This window comes from Vigna unguiculata, chromosome 11 (genome assembly GCF_037176805.1).
Source record: "Vigna unguiculata cultivar grain cowpea cultivar isolate G323 ecotype 2 chromosome 11, ASM3717680v1, whole genome shotgun sequence".
Taxonomy (NCBI): Eukaryota; Viridiplantae; Streptophyta; class Magnoliopsida; order Fabales; family Fabaceae; genus Vigna; species Vigna unguiculata.
Window position 1 is genome coordinate 15,105,539 of NC_140802.1, and position 13,075 is coordinate 15,118,613.

The window sequence follows — 13,075 nt, forward strand, 5'->3', positions numbered from 1 at the left end:
AACAAACTGAAGAATTGATAGCAGAAAAAAAAAACATGAATCAACACACCAAATTTAATGCATGACCTAAGAGCCATCCCACTAAATCATTCCTTGGGTTGTCACTATTGTAGACATTAGAAAGGATGTCATGAAAATTTTGATCTGATCATCCAGGTCTTGAAACCTTGTAGTGTAATAGGCATGATAAGCATTTTGTGACACATTCAGTTCTTAAAGTTTATTGAGAACAATCCACTATTTGCCTTCTGGGTCCAAACCGATATGTACAAGCTGGGAAGAAGCCAACTGAGGAGATAGCGGACTACATGGTAAGGTGACGTTTGTGCCTAATTCATCTTATTTGTTCTCTGCAGGAACATAAAGGAATAAAGAGAAAGTCTTAAGGAACCATGCACTACATGCATTTACGTATGCAAAATAGAAAAAGAAGAAAGAGAATACAGAGAAAGAAGAAAAGAGAAAAACTATTCCTATACTTGCTGCAGCGTGATATTTGGGAACCAATTTTCATCCTATCAAAACAAGACAAAGCATGTGGACCATGTCTCCTACAACCACCTAAACATGATATATATATATATATATATATATATATATATATATATATATATATATATATATATATATATATATATATATATATATATATATATTATATATATATATATATATATGTATATGTATATATATATATATATGTACATATATATATATATATATATGTATATGTACATATACATATACATATATATGTATATGTACATATATATATATATATATATATATACATATATATATATATATATATATATATATAATATATATATGTATATATATACATATACATATATATGTATATGTATATGTACATATACATATATATATATATATGTATATATATATATATATATATATATATATATAGTGGCGGATCTTACTCACAAATTTTGGAGGGGCCAAAATAATATAATTTTTTAATCATTAGATTGTTGGATCATTAGTATAATATTTTAAGAATTGGTTTCTCTAACTGAATAATTTGATCTTTAGTATAATGTTGTGAAAAATATAATCTATCTTGTTTCCATCTTCACGAATAGCTTCACTTTTATCACTTTTGAATAATGAATTTATTCTTTTATTCTTCATCAATATACCAATTTTTTAAAATAATATTAAAAATAATTTATCATACATTACTTACAAATTTAAGAAGTGTAAATATTAAAGGAAAAATATAATATAGTTAAGTCACAATTAAAAATCGGTTATGATAAAACACATAATACATTATTTTTCTTCTATATTCATAAAAAATGAATATACCAAAGGCTCATGAGATAAAAGAAACAATGCTAACTATTAAATTAATATTTCATTATCAAGTAAGATAAAAGATAATTACTTTTTTTTTCTTCAAAAAATAAATAAGAGAAATGAGAAATGAGAGAAAAAATAATTACTTTTTTCTTAAAAAAGAAATATGACAGTGAGAGATGAGTACATTTTTTGTAAAATTAAGAAGACAACAAGAAAGGACATAAAAAATATCTTAATAAATATTTGGTTTAATTATTCTTTTAGTTATTGTTTTAGTTCAAAAATGTTAAGTTAGTCCTTCAATTTTGTTTAGTTTCAATTTGGTTATGAATTTTGAAAAGCTGATGTAATTTGGTTATTTTTATTAAATTTCTTAAAATAGATCAATATTTTTTCATTAAAATTAAAGTTGTAAATAGAAATAGTTTGTTTTGTTGGTATAATTAACACAATCTCACTGTCAATCTTGATGAAAATTGTTGATCCACTTCAATAAATTTAACGAAAATAACCAAATTGTATCAATTTTTCAAAAGTCGGGATCAAATTAAAAAATTAAAACTAGAAAATATATTACTTATAATTTAAAAAACTTTAAAAAAAATCAAAATTTTCAAAATGTATATAATATTAAAAAAAATTCAAAAATCTTGAGGGATCATGGCCCCTCCCGCCCTTAAGATGCTCTGCCACTAATATATATATATATATATATATATATATATATATATATATATATAATTTGAATAATGGTCTTGTAGCGACAAACATAAAACGAAAGTGAAATTGCACCAATGGAAAAAGAAACCAAATCACATGCAACCATGGTCCCTACATGTGTACTATGAACTAGTTTTTTGACCCGTGCAATGCACGGGATTATTTATAATAATTATCATGAATTATATATTTTAAACAAAATTTCAAAAACCATTTATTATAAACAATTATATTGTAATATAACAAAGTTCAATATTCATAATTGATGAAGTACAAAAATATATTGTCATATAACAAAGTTGAATGACCATAATTCATCAACATTCAAACATTATCGTTAATCTAATCACAACAACAACCATTCACGAATACTTCAACATTTGATTCAATGAAATCATTGTCTACTTGAAAGACAACAATATCTCCTTCTTTTAATTCATTTTTAGAACAAAATAACCTCCAACCTTGACCAATCTTTGTTGAACTTCGTTGTTTGTTGGATATTAGTATTTTGCAATTCACTATAGTTTTAGGCCCTATAAGAAAGACGTCTTCTACCTTGACCTCCCGAATAAAGTTGGCAAACTTTGATGGCAAATCCTACATCATTAAAACGTTTATTGTTAGCATAATTATTTGAATTTAATTATAGTAATAAGCATAATAATAAATAAGAAGGAATATACCAAGTGACTTGCTTTGCTTTGATACTTTGACAATTTCACTGAAAATATAGATCTTGTATTTTGATGAGTAATACGGTTCATAAATGTTGTCCAACTTGTTCATGTACATCCACCTTTAAACATTGTTAGGTGAAATAAACAATTTCCCAAATACTGAAACTGGATGTGAGAATCACTTTGAATTTGATACAAATTTCTCATATTAAACCAACCTTCAGTGATCCTTGGGTTATCTGAATCCATGTTATAGGTAACTGTTGTGGTGATACCATTTACATCTACCAAGTGCCACTGTGGGCCTAATTCGTGTGCATAACCAACAGCAAAGTGTCGATCAACAAACAAAAATGGCTACAAAAAATAACAATAAAGACATTATGAATATTTTTTCTGCAATAACCGAATGAAAAACAAAACATATATAAGTTGTCAACAGACTTATATATCAACAAAAAATATATTTATTTATAACAGACGTTGATAAAAATTGAAAAAATTCTGGACATTCAAATAATAAAGAAACCTAAGTGAGAGGTGCAGTACATACGTTATGAATAGAGAATACTGCGAACCACATACAATAGAACATCTGAATGCAGGGTAATAGATCTAAATTTTTAAAATTGAAGACAAACCTTAGAGAATATGTAGATGGTGTTGAACTTCCAAAGTATTCTTCTCTGATGTTGGGTTTGGTCCATTTCCAATCTTGTAATTGCAGAGAAATAGAGGTTGAAATGTAGTGTTGAGTGAAGGATGTGTATGAAATGGTAAAGTGAAAGTTGTGAAGTGCAAACATAGATAAAATAGAGAACATTGTCACGTGCAAACAGTGTCAACAAATTTAAAATTGTTATTGTTCACTGTCAGTAAAGTAACAGATAAAATAAAGTATAGAAGTTACAGGTAAAGTAACAGCAAAAATATATAATTCAGATTCTTTAACAGTAAAAATATATAATTCAGATTCTTTATGTCAATTCGGATTCAGTAACACCCAAGCACATGTATGTAGATATTTAAAGTAACAAATAACAATTGAAAACCAACATATATATATAACTAATAGAAGAAACAATAGTGTATTAATATATAAGAAGCATTACTGGAATGCAAAGAAGTAGGTCCTGGAAAAAAAATTATAAACAATGAAAGTGTGAAAACATTTATAAATCACTATAAATTATACAGTTCTAATCTGCATGAACTGTAATGTTCACCAAAAATTGTATATGGACCCCAAATATAAAGTAATCTGCACCAATTGTAATCTGCAAGGTAAAAATTAAATACAGTTAAATGTAAAATAATTGAAAAATTTTAAGAATTATATAAAAGTAATTTGTATACCTTTATCAAAGATTTTCAAAGATTTCTTTGTAAACCACATTTGTAGTTGTAGTGGTTACTTTTCCATCTTCATCCAGAATTAAGATTTTTAGTCCTTTCTTTGATGTGACTCTAGAAACTGCTACGTACAATTGTCCATGAGTAAAAACTAGGCGAGGAAGATAAAGTCCAACTTTAGAAAGAGTTTGACCTTGGCTTTTGTTTATTGTCATCGCAAAGCATAAGGATATTGGAAATTGCCTCCTTTGAAATTTGAACGGAATGCTGGAATCAGAAGGTGTCAAGTTCATTCTTGGTATGAATATTTTGTCACCAACGTTTTTGCCAGTTATTACTGTAGCAGAGATAACATTCTTTCCCAAATCATTAACTTGCAACCTTGTACCATTGCACAAACCATTTGCTTGATCAATGTTTCTTAAAAGCATAATTGGTACGCCAACTTTCAATTTAATCCTATGATTTGGAATTCCTGAACATTTAATATCATTTAGAAACTCTTGAGTAAACCACTCACCTTGAATTTCTTGATCATCATCAGATTGGCAAGGAGTGTCTGAACTTAAATAAACTTTTTCTTCACCAGGAATCAATGATAAAATGAAGTCATTTACTTGTTCAACACTATCAATTGTAGGGCAAAGTATTGCACCATCATCAAAGAATCCAGGAGTCATGATATTTTCAATTAGACCACCATAAACAAATTTGACTAAAGAAAGTAAAGGTGTTTCACTTTCCTGAATTAGAAGATCTGCTGGTATTGAAAGGTTGGCTTCACCACTTTCATTCAAATTCATATTTCCATGTCTAATTTTAAGAATCCAATTAGCAAATTCTTTTATATCTTTTGCACTTTCATTTGAAGTAGCAGTCTTTAACCTCATGTTTTGTGATAGCTTAAGAACTGTACAATATTGTCACAAATCAGAATAGTTAATTGATGAGTTGACAATATCATACCTTGATCCCTTTCTAACTACTGGCAAGATTTGTCTAAAATCACCGCCGAAGACCACCACCTTTCCACCAAATGGTTTGTCAGCATTATGTTCATTCCTAGCTCTCATAATGTCTCTCAATGTTCTATCAAAAGCTTGAAAGCATAGCTTATTCATCATAGGAGCTTCATCCCATATTATAAGTTTTGCTTCCATCAATAGTTTAGCACGAAGACTTCCTTGATTGATGTTACATGTTGATTCATCATTGATGGCTAATGGTATGCAAAAAGTAGAATGAGCAGTTTTACCTCCAGGAAGCAATAAAGATGCAATGCCACTTGAAGCTACATTAAGGGCAATCATTCCCTTTGCTCTAATAGCAGCTGACAAAAGTTTCCAGAGATATGTTTTTCCAGTACCACCATAACCATATAAGAAAAAGAAATTCCCTACCTCTGAGTTCACTGCTGTCATAATTCTGTTATAAACATGTAGTTACTCATTAGTGACAGACTGCAATAGAGATTGATGTAGCTTCTCCATTTGTTCTTTATCATAATTCATTTCATCAACAATGAACCTGTTCTGAAATTTGAATGAATTTGAAAGATCAGGTTGAGGAAGGCAACTATAATCTGATAAAGCTCGCCCATTTGAATTTAGAAGTTCTTGTACTTCTAATAAGCAAAGATTGTGTAAATCATGCTCTTCAATTTGAAAATCTACAAAATAGAATATGTAATTAATACCTAATTATGGAAAAAACAGTGTACAATAATTGAATTTAGTACCTGGTATGTTCAAGTCTTTTCTTTTTTGATATAGGATGCCATCTGCAAGTAAAGTCCAAGTTGCATCCCAAACAACATTTGGCTTAGACATTGTATTCATCATTAACAAAGCAACAAATAACCTTCTAAGTTGATTTCCAGATGCAAGATGGCTAGCCTCTTTAATGCCATCAATGAATTCTTTGTCATCTGCCAATAATCCTAATTCTTGGCAAGTCTCTTGGTAAGTGGAGAATGTTTTACCATTAATTGTCTTTATACTATCATGATCAATACAACCTTTTTGTTTTGTTAGTAAGATTCTCATGTAGTAGCATTCACCTGATCCTGGAGGAACATATGTTAGTCGACCAATACTATAACCTTGCTTTCTTGGTTTCCATTGTTTTTGTTGAGGCATCCAAACAAACTTTGTTGGAAATTCAGCATAGGTCAAGTTTCTACCTTCCTCAAATTTTTTGTTAGCTTCAAACCAAGCTAAGAACATGGTGTTCATATTCTCATTCCTATGCAATACATCATCAATTCGATCATCATCTTTAAACAAAACTGGTTGTTGATCTTGTAAGTGAAAAGTTAACCGTTGAACAGCTGGCCACCGATGATGGATATCAAAACCAAAAATTCGCCAAACTGCTTCACATGCAGATAAATATCTACAATCATAGTATCTTTTTATCTCATCGACAATACGCATCTCTGTACATTCATTTTCCTTGTCTGTAATTTTAATTGTTGCTCTATCAGGACCTTTGTTTACATATTTGAACAAATACTTGATTGAGTTGGATTTGTTGCAATATTCTGTGTTAACATGAGCTTGATAACGCATTAACAAAAGAGGACTATATGGCACCACATTTGCATTACCTAATTTATGTCCATTTTTCAACACAAATAAACCATCATCTCTACGTCTATATACAGGATATCCATCTTCATCAATTGTAGTTGAATGTCTAAATTTTTTAGGAAAAAATTTAGAACACCGACCTTCTTTCATACATGGCGAGTTGAATCTAGCAGCTCCGTAAGGACCATGTATCAAATATGTTTGAACAGCTTTTGAAAGTTTAAGATAGAGATCTGGATGAGGAAGTTCAGCAGAGATAACTTGATCTATATGCTTTGCATTTTCTAACTTGTTAGAGTCACTCAACCATAGTAATATATGAGCATGTGGCAGACCTCTCTTCTGAAATTCAACAGTATACATTCCTAAATTTGTAAAATAATTATTAGAGAAAACAATAGGCAGAAAAGAAAAATAAATTAAGAAAATTAAAATTGTATACCTGCATTGACTTTGCCAAAGAAATGATTCTTCTTGAAATCTGTCATCATTTGGTCTAATTTCATTTTAAAAACTCTGCAAACTATGTCTGGCCTATCTGAAGCAGTTAATCCTCTTGATTTGACAAAATCAACAATTTCAGGCCAATTTACATTACATGTGATTGTTATAAACAAATCTGGATAGCCATACCTCTTACAAATTGCCATAGCATCTTGGCAATTATTGAACATGTATCTCATACCACCTGTAAATGAAGCTGGAAGAACAATACGCTTACCAATGGAAGAAGGATCAGTTTCACCTTTGTTAACAGCTTCTTGTAACCCATTCAGAATATGTGAACGAATGAGTTTTTGATTATTTCGTATAAAAGACAACCTTTGGGATTCAATCATGGTGTATGTATCCACTAAAAACTGTTGAAACAATCTACGTGAATTTACAACATTACCAAATTCCACCTTTCTCTCTTGTATTCTGAAAGTAATGAATTCTCGTAAAGAAATGCGAATTCTTTTTCTACTTTGTCCATATTTTTGACAATCTCTAATTGGAATATCCTCTTGATAACCATCCTCTCCGTATGGGAAAATCAAAGGATATTGAAGAGGAATGAAACATGTGTGTGTTTCATGTAGTCTTGTTAATTGACCAGAAACTTTCTTGACAATGATGTCCCTTCCTACATCTAAGGTGCTCAAATCACCAACAATCAATGCTGCCACTTCATCTGCTACTGGTGTAATATATACTCTAGGATCCTTAAAGCGATGTCTAAATAACCTCAATCCAAAATCTGATTGTTCATCATCATGTATAAAATCTCTTACTCTTCTGAATGTTTGAGCAAGTACATTGTGTTTGTCAATCATTTTCTTCAATTCTTCGATCAATGATTTATCAAATATGGATTGCTGACTATCAGACCTGAAAAAGTAAATATTAGTCAATTATATGCCAATGATGGCTAAAACATAAAGAAACTATTTAAACATACCCAAAGTGACTAACTCTGTTGCTTGTTTCATTTTCTGTGTCATAAATATATAGTTGCGCAAATTTGGGATTTGATCCTTTTTCGGGCAATAAACTTCCAATGCGATGGTAATTTTGACCACTAAGAATAAATTGAGGAGGACCTGATCCATCGTTGATTGAGGAATGGATCTTAGCACCAATGGATGTAAATGAGAACATGTTGTTGTAACTTCTTATGTAATGTAAGAAATTCTGGCTTGTACTGTCTTCTCCTTTTAACAACTTTTGAAGCAATTGTGGAGGTTTCTTCAACAATGGAAGTTGTACTTTTCCCTTTTGACAACAAAGAGAGAAATCAACTTGTTTTAATCTTTTGCATTTATCAGATCTTTCTTCGTACCACAGTTGAGCTTGACAATAGGGACACTCAAGTGAACACTCCCCAACATCAACATTTCCTAATTACATAAAAAACATATATGTCAGTAATTAAATAACATTTATACTTAAATATCAGAACACTAAAAAGTATTGTTTCACCTTGAATTTCAGCTTTTGAATACAAATCAGATTTGAAATGTCCAATTATGTTATCTGAAAGAAGAAGAATGTATTTATTATTTAAAAAACAATTTAAATAAAAAAACACAAAGTATTTATTATTGATTACCATCATTTTCATCTTCTTCAGAATTATTGTCAAAATCCAATATCTTCGAAATAGATCTAATAGCCTGCTCCCGAGAAGGCTGACAGAATTGTAAACCTTTAACAAAAATTGAAATTAATATTAGGAAGCTGAATTTTTAACAATTACAGAAATTAAAGTAATGAAATGAATTTTGTTTATATTATAAATTACCAGGACTTTGGTGTTGTTGAACATAAAAAGGATTGACAACTTCAGAAAAACCAGAAGAATTTAGTGAAGCATGACTGGAGCTGGTACCCACAATTTCTTTAGGTAACAGTTCTGTATTAAAGACATTGATTTTGCTTCTTCCAATAGGACAATCAAATTGAACAATACCTGCAAGTACATCCATAAATTAATGAACTAAATATTATTTATATAGGTGATTTTGTAATTCTGTTATTAATTTAATTTATCATTCAAATATAATTTTAGATAGTAAAATATATTAGTGGTATATATTAAAGCACTAATATATTAAGAGAAAAGCATTAAAAAAATTAATATATTTTTCATTTGTACCTTTGTTGTTACTGTTGCTGTTTTGCAAAATTGGAGCATTGGTAGATCCAATTGATGTAGAACCATGAGATTCTGATAAGAGAGGTAGTAATAGAAAAATTTACTATGAAAGAAATTCAATTGAAGATTTCATAATAATAGATATATAAAGAATTAGATATGAAAGAAATTACTTTTATATTCCAACTTGTGATTTATAATAAGTTTCCTTCTTCTTCTTGCAGCTTTCCCATTATTTTGTTCAAGTTCTGAAAAATGCAGTTAAAAAAAGGATTATGAAATGAATTTAAAGATGAAACCAATTAATTATGGGTGTTAATTGTATAATATGCATTAAAAATAAATTAAAAAACAAACTTACCACAATATGTCAACTCGGAAAGTGGCTTTCTAATAGTGGATTGAATTCTTTTATTCTGCACGTCTATCTCTTCACTTGAATCTGGCGTAACATTTTCTTTGGATACTGGTAGAATAGTTAAAAAGTCCAATGAGAAAGTATAGAAGTTGACATGTCAAACGAATGCATTAATAAAGATTTGTGTTAGTGCAATCAATGGATTCAGATTTGTGAATGAAATGAAAAATAGTTTGATAACAATGAATGCAGTAATAAATTTGTTGGATGAAATGTATAGTGAAATGAAATGAGCTCCAAAAAATGAAGAAACTTAAAAATGCAATGTGAGAAACATAAAAATATTGAACCTGTGAACTTCATCAAGGTATTGGATAAATTTTGTGGGATAATGTTCTTCCTTTTTCTTCTTCCATTTGTTGAATCCATTTTGTTGTGATAATGTTCAAAGTGTGCAGAAGTTATGCATTGTATTGTGGTATTATGGTGTTTTACAAATTCATTACATGTTGGAGGAAGATTTAAAATTACAAATAGAAAACTAATAACAAAAACAATTCATTGCACTGTGAAGAAAGTAAAGCAGAGAGGAAGAAAAAACCTATTAGTATATGTAGGCACATTTTTAGTATTCAACCAACATTCTTCCTGATGATTCAGGTACTGTCAGTACAATGTTTTGACAAAAAAGAACAAACATGTCATTGATATGGAAATATCAGAACTGAACAAATAAATCAAAATTTGGAAAAGCGTACCTTTTGAAAAAGATTTGATCTGCAAAGTCCAAATTGATGATTTGCAGACAATGCAAAGTCTCATTTCAGAATGTGGATCTGTGATATATGTCCTTTTTTGCCAAGCACAAAAGTACTATGCTTTGTAATAGTCAACCATTCAAGTAAAATGCAACTACTAAAGAAAGGCCAAAAGAAAATAATTTTATTGTTTTCAAGTTTAGAAATGAAAAAAAATTTCGAAGAAATTAAATTTTAATTAAAATACTTGTAAGAGAGTTCAAAATTAAATGGGTTTTAAAGTTTTCATAGTTACTATATTAATAAAAAACAATTTGAATAAATTTTGCAACAAATATTAAAAAAAAATTGTAAAGAAATTAATAAAATCTTTTGAAAATTATATTCTGTTAGTATGCCCAATTATTAGTATTGTACAATATGAAGTTCGCTTCTTTATTAAAAGGAAAACAATGAAATATTTTAACATATTTGAATTCTTATCATAATCATTTCAAATTATTTATAGTATCGGATATGTAAATTTATTTTATAAAATCATTACTTAAATAAAATATGTATTACGAAAATAATTAAAATATAAAACGTGACGATAATTAAATTCGGTTAAATACTTTTAGATATGGCTTCTAATTATTAGAAGCAACAAAAAAAGGATGCTAAAACTATTACAAACAAAATTAAACCAAACTACTTTCAAAGTTCTTCAAAAAAACATACATAATATAAATAGTAAACTAAAAGAAAAGTGCAATATTAGAAATTGCATTCTTTGTGGACGTATACTTTGATCTTCTTCTTTTTCATTTTTTTGTTCGCTAGAAACACCAGAATATCTCCTTCTTCCAAACGATTGAATGTGCAGAAGTCCTTCCATCCCTTCCCAATCTTACTTGACTTCTTTGGTGTATTACGGAGCAGAAGTTTACATTGAACAATGAAGGTATTGTTACGTGCCTGCAATTCCAACCTCCTCAATCTACGTTTACGAACGTAATCTGCAAAGTCAGATTGGAGGTCCTGAAAAAAGAACAAAATAAGAACACAAATACAAATATATAAAGAAAACAAAATATATAACCAAAATAATAAAATTAAAAGTTCACCAGATGGCTTCCTTTGCATTGAGATTTTGACAATTTGACTCTAAAGAGATGTTTTTTTCGCAACCGAATTAGGTTTGAAAGAAATTTGGCACCAGTTGATATTGTAGACATGTTAGGGAATACAGTGATGTGGAAGGTAGAATTGCCAACATATCTAAATACAATTTGATGGATATGTTGCATTTTATAAAAAACTCGTAGGCTATACCAACCATCCGTGAGAACGGGATGATTCAAATCCATATTAAAGCTTAACTGATGTTGATTCCCTTCAATATCTTCCAAGTGCCAAACGGGTCCTAATTCGTCACCAAAAATAGCGAAAAATATTGGATCAACATGTCCAAACTACTAATGAGACAAAAAATAGATAGAAAGGTCAAAAAGATGAATAAGACAAATATGAAACTGATGATGAAAGCATAACTATTAAAATACAGGAATAAAAACATGCATGGGTGATGTAAAACTGATAAAAACAAAGAACAGAAAAGTAGTCAATTTGAATGGTTACTGGAAAAAGATGACATCTTTAGAAGAAACCAATAGTAAGTCAGAGTTCAAACAAAGTAAAAATATAAGTTGTGTTATAAAAGACAAAAAAGGTGGACATAGATGATAAATGCATAAAAAACAGTAGTTTTAACTGATTTCAACGATTATTGAAGAAAGATGACATTTTCATAACAAAAAATAAAATGAAGTAAGTTTAACATACATGAAGCATGGGAAACAAATAGAAAAAAACGACCTTTGAAGGATTATTGCAGAAAGTTTGAATTTTTATAAAGAAAATCGATAATAAGTAATATTGTGTAAAAAGTGATGACATAAAAACATGTTTTTGAACGATTGTGAAGTAGATATTGTGAAATAGACGTACCTGATTATGAACAAAATGAAACGTGGTGAACCTTCCTAAAGTTTTTCTGGCAGTGACACTCAAAGAGGAAGCCATGGAAGCAAGTGTAGAGGAGTGAGCTTTCTTTTTCAGTGATTTTGTAAAAACATAAAACTTGATAGTAAATAGGAAAACAGACGGTTATATAGATACTGAAGGTTTTTGAAAATACGAAAAGACTTGATAAAAACATAAAATACGAAAAGACTTGTAATTAAAGAGACAGGTTTTTGAAAATTGAATCATATTTAATAATATTTTTAATTTAATTTTGAGAAAGTAGAAATAACTTTAAAAAAAATTAAGAATTTGAAAGAGTAATAACAGATAAAATTAATATAATAAAGAATTCAGAAAAAAATTTAATTAATAAAAAAATAAAAGATAATATTCAAGTGAATAAATAGATATGAAAAGACTTTTAATTAAAAGTAATTAATAAAAGAATAAAAGAAGGCTTTTTCAAAATTCACTGCTACTTAAAAAAATTTTAAAATTAATTTTGAGAAAGTATAAATAAAAAGAAATTATTAAATAAAAACAAATAAGAAGTTGGCAGAGTAATAGCACATAAAAATAATATAATAAAAGATTAATAAAAGAACAAAACTTAATGATTAAGAAAAATAAAAATCAACTTTTATCCT

The 13,075-nt window shown here is 28.7% G+C and overlaps 1 pseudogene; it reads right to left on the reverse strand.

The window, feature by feature from the left end:
* Window positions 1-4,084: 4,084 nt before the first annotated feature.
* Window positions 4,085-10,485, reverse strand: LOC114163728 (uncharacterized; annotated as a pseudogene).
* Between the last annotated feature and the right edge of the window lie 2,590 nt (window positions 10,486-13,075).